This window comes from Heterodontus francisci, chromosome 24 (genome assembly GCF_036365525.1).
Source record: "Heterodontus francisci isolate sHetFra1 chromosome 24, sHetFra1.hap1, whole genome shotgun sequence".
In the NCBI taxonomy this organism is placed as follows: domain Eukaryota; kingdom Metazoa; phylum Chordata; class Chondrichthyes; order Heterodontiformes; family Heterodontidae; genus Heterodontus; species Heterodontus francisci.
Window position 1 is genome coordinate 60,224,793 of NC_090394.1, and position 14,138 is coordinate 60,238,930.

At 42.8% G+C, this 14,138-nt stretch overlaps 1 protein-coding gene across 2 annotated transcripts in view; it reads left to right on the forward strand.

Moving 5' to 3' along the window:
• Nucleotides 1–7,812: 7,812 nt before the first annotated feature.
• Nucleotides 7,813–14,138, forward strand: part of fbxl16 (F-box and leucine-rich repeat protein 16) — a 171,741-nt gene continuing 165,415 nt past the window's right edge. For both annotated transcript variants that reach the window (XM_068056863.1, XM_068056864.1), the window contains exon 1: nucleotides 7,813–8,125. The gene's annotated coding sequence lies outside the window, so the exon portion shown is untranslated. The remainder of the gene's footprint in view (nucleotides 8,126–14,138) is intronic.

Sequence of the window (14,138 nt, forward strand, 5' to 3'; positions counted from 1 at the left end):
TTGATGAGTTCACCTGACATGCTTCATACACCCTCTTTTTTTGTTTCTCTAGCTCCCTCATCAACCAAGGAGCCCTGTTCTTTATTCCCCTATCTTTCACCCTTGTTGGAATGTTCCTAGGCTGTACCTGAAGCATCTCTTCCTTCAAGATAACCCATCCTTCCGATACAGCTCTTCTTGCCAGTCTTTGCTTCCATTGTACCTTGCCTAGATCCCTTCTCATTGGGTTGAAATTAGTCCTCTTCCAATCTAGACATTCTACCTTATTTTGTTCCTTGCTTTTCTGCATTACTGGTTTAAACCTTATGATACGATGATCACTCTTACCCAAGTGCTCCCCCACAGATGCTTGGTCACTTGGCCCACCTCATTTCCCAGCACCAGATCCAGAAATGCCTCTTTTCTAGTTGGGCTGAGAACATACTGACCAAGGAAGTTCTCCTGAACAAATTTTAGAAATTCCTCCCCCTCCTTACCCTTTATTCTAAAATTATCCCAATTTTGTGGTTGAAAAGTGTAATGTTGGCTCCTGGGAGACCAAGACTACACACTGCAGTCCGGCTTATGATGCTTCTATTACTGAGTTTTATTGTAGGAGTTCTTGATTTGTTTAGCTCTGCTTCACCATGCCTTTGGAGTTTTCAATAATGACTGTTATAAATACGTGCCCTTCACTGATCCTTTGCTCAACTGACACATGCAGTTCCTATAGAGGTGTTATGAGCCAAGGCTGAAAAGGTAGTCTTGGTCTCCAAGGAGCCAATGTTGCACTGTTCAGCCACAGAACTGGCCAAAAATAAACCCAGTAAAAGTATCAAAAATGATTTGACAGCACAGCTTAAATTTGCAAGCTATTCCTTGATCAGCTGATCAACACTGGATGATCACCTTATATGGGCAAAATTAAAATGCAGTGTAGGCCTTGAAGCCATGCAGATTCTGCCCACTAACGGACAAGCTTCTAATGAAAGATATTGCTCATGGCAAGAGCTCACGCACGAAGTACATATTAGGCTGATCCTGGAAATATGCTCAGGGTCAGCACAGTAATGGTCAGGTATGTGCTAACAGCAGAGCACCCAATACATGCGTCAGTGGAGGCCACTCATGTTTCTGACACCTGCTGTTTCTGATATGGATGTCAAGCAATAATATAGCATGCAGAAGATAGTTTTATTATCATACACTAGCTTTCCCATGCATGGTCGTCCTTGTAAACGCATACAAAATTGGCCCCCACCCACACAAACAGGTATTCGCCTCCACACACACAATCATTAACAAGTCAGAAACCTCTCAAAACTCTACAAACTCCTACAGAAGTTGTTTAGGTGATGTCAGTAATAACTGAATTACCAGTATCATTATATCACTCTGTGTTGGCTCCAAATAGGCTGTGAAACAAATGCAAAGACAACTATTGAAAGAGAGGAGGCAAAATGCTGAGGACCTTGTTAGGTGATCTGGTGGTGAATCTTGATATAGTGGAACACTGAATTCAGATGCTTGTTTCTTCACATGCACAAATTCCAAAATTATATTTCAAAGGCATTCTGCCAGATTCTTTGTACGAAATGCTTTCAGTGCTCCAGTAAGGTATTATGCACTCATGTGGAACATTTTCCAACCAAGCCAACCTAAATCAAGAGCAGAGCTTTATCTCCATGACAGAAAGGTTAGTGTTGTATCATATTCTGCCTCAGGTAAAGGCAAAACTGGATGAATTCAGAATGCAAAATCTATTTCAGAAATACATAGTTGTTTTGGAATATTTCTGTCATATTACAAGTTCTATGTCTTAATTGGAGCATCAAGATGAGCTGCTGACTGAAGGTCAGCCACCCTCCATAACAAGGAATGCCAGTGCCAGAGTAGCAATGTCAAAAGTCTGAAAACGGGTGATCAGGCCATTTTTTCTGCCATGGAACAGCACGTGGCATTGATAAGTGGAAGAGAGCAGGGGAGGGATGGAACTTGAAGGCTTAGTAGGTTAGCTGCTGGCCTTCCAACTCAATAACATGGATAAAAGCCTACTGCAGACCTATGAGATGAGATGTTCTTTGTCTGTTAACTTCAAGGATAATAGAATTATTGTGGGCAATCTCAATCCATTTCTTACAGCCCAAGTGCAGGGCTACAGATAAATTTGGCACTATTGGCTATATTTTCAGCCATTTGATCACTTTATCAAAAGTGCAGATATATGTCAACCAATTGTAGGAAATGTTAATGAACTACTTATCTGTGCTTAGCACTTCTATGAGGATTGCTTCTGTCCAAAAACAAGTTTAGAAAAGTTGTCAATAAATGAGCAAAAACAGAGTTAAAGGCTTGGGAAGGATCAATCTTGAGACTTGATGCAGATTTACTAGGTGTGGAAGTTAAGTGAGTGTTTTAAATAGTTTTTAGTATTTAAGGTGTTTAATTCCAAACTAAACTTTACTGAAGATTATGGGCGGGAGGAATTTATTCTCATAGCACCTCAATGGGGTCAAATAAGACACTAAGGGGTGAACAATCTAATTCAGCCTCAGACAGTTGCCAGGATAGATCCTTGGGAGAGAAACTAGTTTTTCCCTATTCTCTTTATAAAACCATTCGTAATTTTAAACCTCCCCTCGGACTTCTCTTCTCCAATGGAATTGTTACAGTATTTCAAGTTTCTCATAACTACAGTTTCCAATCCTATCATCATCCTGGTGAATCCAGATCCACAGCACAAAATAGCTCACAATTTAACCATGTATCAGCTTTCATCTGGGGGTTTCGTTTTCTCTCCATGCTTTTTTTTTAAATACACTGACTAACATGTTCATGCTAAATTCATGTCTGCGCTATCTTAACATTAGCTATTACATTTGATACTGACTGGATGCAAAAGTGAATTACCGCATTCACATTTCTTGTCTTCACTGCATCATTCTGCAGCTAGTAGAGTGACTACAAACTGTTCGTGGACCCCAGTCAATGTTGCTTTGTAACTGGCCACTAGGAAAGAGATCCCAGGGCAGCTCAGTTACTGTAAAATGCCACAACAGGCATCCAAAACTTCAGTCAATGATCTTTAGTACAGGAACAAAATCAATAGCTAGTAATCTCCAGAATACCCTTGGTGCCACTTGCTAGTGTGTATAGAAATAGAAGTATAGAGCAGATGAATGCATGGCTGGAGAGATGGTGCAAGAGGGATGGTTTTAGATCCCTGGGACATTGGGACTGTTTCTGGAGAGATGGAACCTGTACAGGCCAGACAGATTGCTCCTGAACAGAATCGGGACAAATCTCCTTGCAGAGTGATTTGTTAGTGCTAATGGGGAAGGTTTAAATTAACTTGGTAGGGGTGTGGAAACCAGGAGATAATATTAGAAAGGAAAACAAGGTGCACAAAGAATTGTGAGAGACAGATAGAGCTAGAGTAAGAAATAGTAAAGGATTAAACAAGAGGGAATGTAATAAGGTCTGAATTAGGGTTACTGTGCATGTATGTGAATGTGCAGAGTGTGGTAAATAAAGTTGGTGAGCTGCAGGTGCAGATAGCCACATGGGAATATGATGTTGTGGCGATAATGGAGACCTGGCTCCAAAAAGTGCAGGACTGGGTACCTGGATACAAGGTGCTTGGGAAGGATAGGGAAGGAAAGAAAGAAGGAGAGGTAGAAGAATTGATTAAGGAGAACATTACAACGCTGAAGAGAAAGGATGTCCTAGAAGGGTCAAGGACTTGGTTAAAGCTAAGAAACAAGAGTGGTGCAGTGGCTAGCCTCACAGCTCCAGCAACCTGGGTTCGGTTCTGGGTAATGCCTGTGTGGAGTTTGCAAGTTCACCCTGTGATTGCGTGGGTTTCCTCCAGGTACTCTGGTTTCCTCCCACATGCCAAAGACTTGCGCGTTGATAGGTAAATTGGCATTGTAAAAATTGCCCCTAGTGTAGGTAGGTGGTAGGAGAATTGAGGGAAGGTGGGGATGTGAGAGGGGAAAAATGGGATTAATGTAGGATTAGTATAAATGGGTGGTTGATGGTTGGCACAGACTCAATGGGCCGAAGAGCCTGTTTCAGTGCTGTATCTCTCTATATCTATGACAATAGAGGTACCTTTGCACTATTGGGTGTATTCTATAGGACACTAATCAATGGGAAAGATATAAAGGAACAAATTTGTAAGGAAATTAGAGGGGTGCAAGAATTGTCAAGTAGCTATAATGAGGAACTTTAATTATCCTAATGTAGACTGGGATAATAATAATGCAAAGGGCAGAAAGGAGGAAGAGTAAATGAAGTGTATTCAGGAGAGTTTTCTAGATCATTATGTTTCTGGCCCAATGAGGAAAGAAGCATTACTGGATCTGGTTCTGGGGAATGAGGTGAGTCAAATGGATCAAGTGCCAGTAGAGAAGCATTTAGGAACAGTGATCATAGTATCATAAGGTTTAGATTGGCAATAGAAAAGGACAATGAGCAATCTAGAGTAAAAATAATTATTTGGGGGAGGGCCATTTTCAATGGGGCAAGGACAGGTCTGGTCCACCTAAATTGGAACCAAAGATTGGCAGGCAAAACTGTAAAGGAACAATGGGCTGCCTTTCAAGAGGAGATGGTTTGGGTACAGTCATTGTACATTCCCGCAAGGGGGAAATGTAGGACAATGAATGCTGGAGTTCCCTGGATGACAAAAGAGATAGAGAGTAAGATGAAGCAGAAAAAGGGTACGTGCTACAGATGTCAGGTGAATAATTTGAGAACCAGGCTGAACATAGAAAGTTCAGAGGGGAAGTGAAAAAAGAAATAACAGAAGTGAAGAGAAAGTATGAGAAGAGACTGTCAGTTAACATAAAAGGGAATCCTAAAGTCTTCAATAGGCATTTAATAGTAAAACAGTGATAAAAGGAATGTGGCCGATTAGGGACCAAAAGGGAATTTACGTATGAAGGCAAAGGGCATGGCTGAGCTACTAAAAGAGTACTCTGTATTTGTTTTTACTAAGGAAGAAGATGAAGTCCAAATCATAGTGACAGAGCAGGTAGTTGAGACACTGGATAGGCTAAAAATTGATAAAGAGGAAGTATTAGATAGGCTGGCTGTACTTAAAGTTGATAGGTCATCAGGACCAGATGAGATGCATCGAAGGATACTGAGGGAGGTTAGGGTGAAAATTTCGAGGCACTGGCCATAATCTTCCAATCCTCCTTGGATACAGGTGTGGTGCCAGAGGTCTGGAGAATTGCAAATTTCACTTGTGCAAAAATGAGTGCAGGCATGAGCCCAGCAACTACAGGCCAACCAGCTTGACCTCAGTGATGAGAACATTTTTAGAAAAGATAGTTTGGGACAAAATTAACAGTCACTTGGACAAATGTGGATTAATGAAGGAAAACCAGCATGCAGTTCTTAAGGGCAAATTATATTTAATTAACTTGCTTGAGTTTTTTGATGAGGGTAATGCAGTTGATGTGGCGTACATGGACTTCCAAAAGACGTTTGATAAAGTGACACATAAGAGGCTTGTCAGAAAAGTTAAAGCCTATGGAATAAAGGGGACAGTGACAGCATGGATACAAAGTTGGTTGAGAAACAGGAAACAGAGAGTAGTTGTGAACGGTTGTTTTCGGACTGGAGGATGATATATAGTGGGGTTCCCCAGGGGTTGGTGGTGGGACCACTACTTTTCTTGATCTATATTAATGACCTAGACTTGGGTGTGCAGAGCACAATTTCAAAATTTGTGGATGACACTAAACTTGGAAGTTTTGTGAACTGTGAGGAGGATAGTAATAAACCTCAAGAGGACATAAACAGGTTGGTGGAATGGGCAGACATGTGGCAGATAAAATTTAATGCAGAGAAGTGTGAAGTGATACGTTTTGGTAGAAAGAACAAGAAGAGGCAATATAAAATAAAGGATACAATTGTAAAGGGAATGTACGAGCAAAGGGAACTGGGTATGGGCTCCTGGGCTTTATAAATAGGGCATAGAGTGCAAAAGGAAGGAAGTTATGATGAACTTTTATAAACACTTGTTTGGCTTCAACTGGAATATTATGTCCAAATCTAGGCACCACACTTTAGGAAGGATGTGAAGACATTAGAGAGGGTGCAGAAAAGATTTACAAGAATAGTTCCATGGATCAGGAATTTCAGTTACATGGAAAGTTTGGAGAAGCTGGGACTGTTCTCCTTAGAGAAGAAAAGATATAGAGGAGATTTGATAGAGGTGTTCAAAATCACGAGTGGTCTGGACAGAGCAGATAGGGAAAACTTTTCCTATTGGCAGAAGGGTTAAGAAGTAGAGGGCACCTATTTAAAATGATAGGCAAAAGAAGCATCAGTGACATGAGGAAAATCTTTTTTATGCAGCAAGTGGTTAGGATCTGGAAAGCACCGCTTGAAGGTGTATTGGAGGCAGTTTCAATTGGGGCCTTCAAAAGAGAATTAGGTAATTATCTGAAGAGAAAAAATGCAGGGCTGTGAGGAAAAGGCAGGGGAGTGGGACTCGGTGAGTTGCTCTTGCAGAGAGCCAGCACAGACATGATGGGCTGAACAGCCCTCTTCTGTGCTGTACCCATTCTCTGACTTTATGAAAATACTGCAGATGCTGGAAATCTGAAATAAAATCAGAAAATGCTGGAAACACTCAGCAGGTCAGGCACCATCTGTGGAGAAAGATACAGAGTTATGTTTCCGGTTGATGAACTTTCATCAGAACTGGAAGAAGTTAGAGATTTAACAGTTTAACATGCAAGTACAGAGTCTGGGGGGAAGGGTGCGGAAAGGGAGGAAAGAACAAAAGGGGAGGTCTTTATTATTAGTGATGGGGAGGGGCAAATAGTTGGTTCAGAAGCATAGAAGGTAATTCTATTGAAAGAGACGGAGAGGGTGATCGTTTCCTTGCAACTGACGGAAAATGCAAAATTTCTACTTACTTGGGGAATGCTTGTCCTCAAAGCCTCACAGTCCTGTTATGTGATCTTGCTTCCCCTGGGCATCTAGGTGTCAATGTGGGTCATCATGAACACATTGAAGAGGATATCTCAAAAGTTACATCTTCGAAAAAAGGCAATTCACTATCAAAGCATCCATGTGCTGCTTTAGTGCTATCTCGGCCTGCCTTTCTTTTAAGTTTGTTTTTGCTTCACAATCGTCGTTCTGCCTAAAAGCCCTGAATCTTGGTGAAAAAAATAACCATTCCCCCCATCAAATGCCATCCAATGTTAGACCAGTTGCAGAATGAACGACAGGGAAATCATGTATTTATTAATAAGTCTGTCAGTTCAATTCTTGCAAAATGCCCATTGATTTACATCTCAAAAATCTAAAGCACTTATGTTTTACTTTATGTAGCGGCAGGAACCCTCACAACATTTAAGATGTATTTAGATGAGCACTTGAAACGCCGTAGCATGCAAGGCTACGGGCCAAGTGCTGGAAAATGGGATTAGAATAGTTAGGTGCTTGTTGGCCGACACAGACATGATGGGCCGAAGGGCCTGTTTTTGTGCTGTACAACTCTATGACCTTACTTGTATTTGGTGCTGGTGATTTCAGCAGTCACACAATTACACGTGAAAAGAGGGAAAATGATCCCGGAGCTGAACATACAGAGATAAACAAGTTGGTGGGGAAATCAAATAAATACCAGAAGCTCCATGTCATCGATTAAATTCGCCTTGAGGTTTAAAGCAATGCAACTGCGGAAAGAAAATGAATTAAATAAAGCCAAGCAGCGTGAAACCGGAAGAATTGTATGAGTGACGACACTGAGAGATGAGCGGAGAGATCCCAGCCCAGCTCTGAATGATTATTGAGCTCTCTGCTACTCTCAGGCTTGCCAGCACAGGGCTCTGCACACGCTGCTGCTCGCCGGCACAAGCTTCGGGATATTTCCTCGGTTCCTTGCTCACCATCTCACACCCCTTTCTCTCCCTTTTTGATTCGCAATCGTTCGATAGAGGAAACCAGGAGTTGTGTTGTGGATCCCGCGGAGACGCCTAATCGCTGGCGTGTGCATGAGACAGAGCGCTCGGGGCGGTTACACTGCGAGGGGACTGGTTTTCATCTTAAATAATAAATCTTTGCCACATTCTCCGGGGACAAGACCAAGGAAACAATGGAGCAGGAGCAATTCTAAACGGTAAGAGGTTGCGTTATGTCTCATGAAATCCATCCTGCTGAAATCACACTGAAAATCTCTCCCTCTTTATGATGTTTTGTTGCAGAGCAGATGTTCCATTCTGGTCTAATTATAAAACACAATCACGGCCAGGGTGCGCAGAAGTCTGGCCATGGCAAGCGCAATGTGGCAGGAGATGTTGGGATATTAGATGCAGGGAGGAGCACTAGAATGACATAGCTTGTGTGTGTGTGTGTGTGTGTGTGAGAAGATGCACGCAGAGTGAATTGAATAAGAGAATGTAGATGTGTGAGAATATGTGAGAATGTTCATGTGCTGTAAGGGAGATTGTACATGTGTGAAAAATATTTTGTGTAAGAATTTACTGGAGCAAATGTGTGAGAGAAAATGTATAAGTGAGACAATGTATGTGCGAGAGAGGGTAGATGTGTATGGAAGACAGGATATATATGCGTGAGTGTGTATGCCTGTGTGAGGGAGAGAATGCATGTGAGAGAAATGTATATATGTGTGAAAGAAGTGACGGCGAAATCATGTCAACATTTAAGGTTAGCTAAGTGAATGAAGGGAAGGGGGTAAAGCGACATGGGAACAGAGAGGGGGCACATGGGATTAGGACTGCTGCTCCTGTCGCGATAGCACCAACACGGACTGGTTGGGCTGCATGGCTTGTTTCCATTATGTAATCCGTATGTATATATGGAAGAGAGAAAATGTGTGTGTATATGCACGTAGGAATGTGATAGGGAATGTATGTACATGTGTATGAAACAACGTGTGTGTGTCAGTCAGTGAAATGTATCTTTCCGTCTCTGTGAGCGAGAGTTAGAGGGAGAGCTTATACGAATGAGTGTATGCAATTGTGCGAGAAAATTCTGCGTTGAAGAGTGAGAATGTGCGTGTGAGGGTATGTGATGTGTATCGAAGTTTATAACCTTGTATGAAAGAGAAAATGTGTGTCTGAGTGAAGGGAAAATGTGTGTATGATCATGTGCTTTGGAGTGAGTATCTGTACATGTGAATGTATGTATGAACCATGTTTGGCTGTGTTTAAATGAGAGAAAAGGTGTATGTCAGTGAGTGTGTGTGCATTTGTACACAGATCGAGTAGAGTTGTGTGTAAGCCGTTTCCTTTTGTATATTTTCTTATTCGGTGGGATCTCTGTCATCTGATGGGAGTTCTTTGTGTCTCCCAACTATCCATTGTTTGACACAGAGATTAAGAGTGCATTCCCTCCCCCATCGCGGGACATAGGCACGGACCTGGGCACAGGTCCATGGTGTTTGAGACGCTAACGTCACACGGGTGTTGGCTGTTTGAAATTCCAGCATTCATCAGGGCTGATGGGGAGAATCCATCTGGAACTGAAATCTGGAAACCTCTGTCTTGGGTCATGCAGTGTGATTATTGAATGTTTAAAAACTATCGCCTTAATGTGTTAAATATTTGAGTGTGTTTGAGTGAGAGTTTGTGTGTGAGGGGGGACTCTATTGATAATCTTTAGGGACTCGAGTTTCTGTGTTCTGTGCTAATGGGCTGATATAAATATATAGTTTCTTTGTACGGTGAATATTTTTCATGGTTTCAGAAGTCTTGCAATTTTTGGTGACCATTTATATTAGCATTGGTCGCCGGACTGCCCCGGGTTACTGAAAGTGCTTATGTCCTGTACAGTTCCGTGAATGGTTCAATTTGCACTGCTTTAAGTGACGAGAATAAATGGGGTTTGAGCTGGTTTGTTTCCAGGTTTATCGAAGTATTAGAACATCATGTGGTTGTATTGGGCGTTCAAGTCATTCAGCGATTTTGGTGCCACATTGTGGCTCGAACGGCGAGAGGCTCTTAGTGCTGATAGGACAGTTCCATTCCAATAGGTTGCCTTAAGGGCAGAGCCCGACCGACAGAATCCGGTTAGCGTCCAAGGTTTTGTTATCTTGTGATGAAACCCATAGAATGCGATAAGCAATCATTTGCTTTCTGGGAATGTACCTTAATCCTCCTTATATTAATAAGTTCACACACGATTCCCGCAGGTCACATTCTTTTTATTTGAGCCCAGACTTTTCCTATTTAAACATATTTATTGAGTGATTTTATTCATTTTAATATGCCCGAGAATCCTTTTTTTTTATTAAGTCCCAATCATTTTAATTTGATTTTGATGTATTTCTATAGCATTCCTAATAGGGGTCATTGGTAATAATGTGACGTTTGTTGTAATTGGTTAATTTCAAAACTGAGATTGATAGATTCCTGTTAGGTAAGGGTATTAAAGGAGACGGGGCAAAGGCGAATAAATGGATGCAGATACAGATCAGCCATGATCTAACGGAATGGCAGAACAGACTGGAGGGGCTGAATAGTCTACTCCCATTTCTATGTGTCTACTATTGAAGCTGATGGTTAATGGAGTGTACCTGATCTGGATCACAGACTGTTGCGCGACTGCAGTCAGCTTGTCACGCCCACTGAATGGTCTGACGGCAGCGAAAGTAAACAAATACAGCAAACTTAAAACCAACACACCACATCATTTTTTTTTCAACTCAACTTCATTTCGGGCAGTGCCCTAACATTAGAGGGAGCAGTGAAATCTCGCAGCTTTAAGTTCAACTGGAATTTACAACATTTCAATAGGAACTCTTTTTTTTCTACACTCTGGCACTCCCATTTCCTTATCGGAATTCTGACCAGATATTTTCATTGTTTTTTCATTGTTGCTATATGCAAACAATACCCCCCCCCCCGCCCTCCCCTCCTCCCACACACATACCCACTCCGCCCGACCTCCATCTATCTATTTCAGCGCATGATTGAAATTTAGCTGCCTGGCATTAGCTCATCTCTTTACTCCTTTACTGGAACTCATCTGGAGTACACTTCCCCTGGTAACCTCATTCAATGGGCCATTATCCAGGCGTCACACTTGATGACGTCGGCGGGTTAGTGCACCAGTTCTATGTTCATCTGACATCCACACTCATCATTACAGCAAGTGGCCAATGAATAGAGAACTTGCCCCATTTTCCAGTCCCTAACTCGGGGGGCGCTAAGGCAATTGGCGGTGCTTCTAATTTTGCCTCCCTTGGGACCAGGTAACTCAGCGCAAGACCCGGGTTGATTCTGTAGTCTTCCTGGTTTATCTGTTTCAGATACTCTGTGGTTAAATTGGATGAGCTAGAACGAAGGTGGTACATTGCTCAGATCACTGGGGAAAGAGCCATCCGCCTCTTTTATAGCGGGAATGATCAGAAGCTGCCACCAATCTGATAAAAATTGAAACACAATGGGCATCGCTTTACTGAGGCGAGATGTTACACAGTCTTACTGCTTTTTTGTTGTATTCTAATATCCTTAAGATTGGGATTGGTTTTCTGCCTGTTTTAGCCATTTGATTTATATTTAAACACAAGACATTAAATAATAGCACACAGAGTTATGAGGTTGGAACATCGATGGTTCTGTGGCACATCTGCCCAGCAGAAAACACTCAATCGTCACCCATAACAATGATCCATTAATCTCCACTTTTCAGCCGAAAATGGAATATCTATCCATTCATGCACAACTCTCTTAAGAATGGGTAATCCCCCCACCTGCACCGGTTGTCAGGAACCATCTACCCCTATCACGCATGGCTTTATTTAGACCTGTGACTTGTCTCCAAGATCCTGGTACTACTGTGAAACGTGGCGGACGGAGGAGAGTAACTGAGTTCATTCAGCGCTTTTCAAGGACCTGGTCAACAATAGGGAGGGGGGTGCGGGTGGGGGGGGGGGGGGGGGTGGGGGGTGCTCTATTCAGATACCCCTTCCCAGAGTGGAGGCGGGGTGGACTGTCCCCTCCCTGGGGTGGGACTCACTCAGTTGTTGCTGCTCTCCAGGTCTCTCGGGCCCTGCTATAATTAATTGGTGCTGTCCCAGGTCCTGATCCAGTCGCTGTCCTCGGGATCTTGGTTGGTTCAGTTGCTGCTCCCCAGACGTTGTGATTCAGACTTTTCATCTTCAGTATTTCGAACTATAATCCTTTTTGGGTCGTATCAGTGGTTCTCCGCGAGGGGATCGGGGCTGACCTAAAACTGACTGCACCGACTTGTGCCTAGACGCAGAATTTTTTGAAGCGTTTCTGAGTGAGAAGGGACACTGATCCACTCAACGCCCGTGAATATACATATATTGTACATGTCACCACTCACTTCAACTGAAACTTTATTGTCCTCCAAGTTGCGTTTATACAGATTCACAATTCGGCGAGACTTCATGTAATTTTTTCTGTTTTGCAAACGTTTTCCTCTGTTGAGTAATATTGTTTAGTCAATACTAAAATTATGATGGTGCATGAAAGAGAGACAATTGACAAAAATAGAGCAGATGTTGAAGACTGTTAACACGGTAAGAGAAAATATGAGCGCTATCATGCGGGCATGGGAAGAGATAATTAAATGCAACCAGAGAGAGAGAAAGGGAGGAGTTACTCGCGCAGTTACTGAGACATAATAGCGTGCCAGAGTGTTTGTGTTTGTGTGCGAGTTAAGAGGAGATGGGTTGTGTAAACGTGAGAATGTGCTATGGCATACATATGAAGGAAACAGGGAGGGAGAGGTGAAAGTGTATGCGTCAGAAAAAGAGAGTGTTTCAAACAGAATGGAATATGTACGTTTATCTATGAAAGTGTGCGCGGCAGTGTGTTTATGTGTATCTATGGAAGTGTGCGTGAGTATATGCGACTGTATGTGTGAATCCACATTTGTGAGTGAATATGTGTTGTGCAGATCTGAGCGTTGTGAAAGTGAGTGTGCTGGTACATGTTGCCTGGATGCGCGCGTTAAGATTAATCTGGGAGCGTGTATGAGTTTGCAACTCTGGGAGTGTGTATGAGTCTGGGAGTGTGTATGAGTCTGAGAGTGTGTATGAGTCTGAGAGCGTATGAGTCTGCAACTCTGAGAGTGTGAATGAGCCTGAGAGTGTGTATGAGTCTGAGAGAGCGTATGAGTCTGCAACTCTGAGAGTGTGAATGAGCCTGAGAGTGTGTATGAGTCTGAGAGTGTGTATGAGTCTGAGAGAGCGTATGAGTCTGCAACTCTGAGAGTGTGAATGAGCCTGAGAGTGTGTATGAGTCTGAGAGAGCGTATGAGTTTGCAACTCTGAGAGTGTGTATGAGTCTGAGAGTGTGTATGAGTTTGCAACTCTGGGAGTGTGTATGAGTCTGAGAGTGTGTATGAGTCTGAGAGTGTGTATGAGTCTGAGAGTGTGTATGAGTTTGCAACTCTGGGAGTGTGTATGAGTCTGAGAGAGCGTATGAGTCTGCAACTCTGAGAGTGTGTATGAGTCTGAGAGTGTGTATGAGTTTGCAACTCTGAGAGTGTGTATGAGTCTGAGAGAGCGTATGAGTCTGCAACTCTGAGAGTGTGTATGAGTCTGAGAGTGTGTATGAGTTTGCAACTCTGAGAGTGTGTATGAGTCTGAGAGTGTGTATGAGTCTGCAACTCTGAGAGTGTGTATGAGTCTGAGAGTGTGTATGAGTTTGCAACTCTGAGAGTGTGTATGAGTCTGAGAGTGTGTATGAGTCTGCAACTCTGAGAGTGTGTATGAGTCTGAGAGAGCGTATGAGTTTGCAACTCTGGGAGTGTGTATGAGTCTGAGAGAGCGTATGAGTTTGCAACTCTGGGAGTGTGTATGATTGCGAGTCTGGGGGTATATATGAATCTGGGAGTGCGTGTATCAGTGCTCAGATTCAGTCAGGCACAGCACTCAGATTCTTAGTCTCACTCTAGAGACTGGACTGGTAAAAATATCCTTCAAACTGCTCAGTCGGACGTGAGGATCTGCAGCTCAGAGGCTGGGGGCGGGGAGCAGAGACCAACACGGCACAAAAAAAAAACACTGCAGTCCTGACGCAGTCTTCCCTTATTTGTTTCACATCTGATCAGTTAGTGTTGGCAGAGCTGGTCGCTGGGAGCCAACAGTCCGATCAGCATCAGCATCTGTTTAGAAGGGACCAACGCTAAGGTGT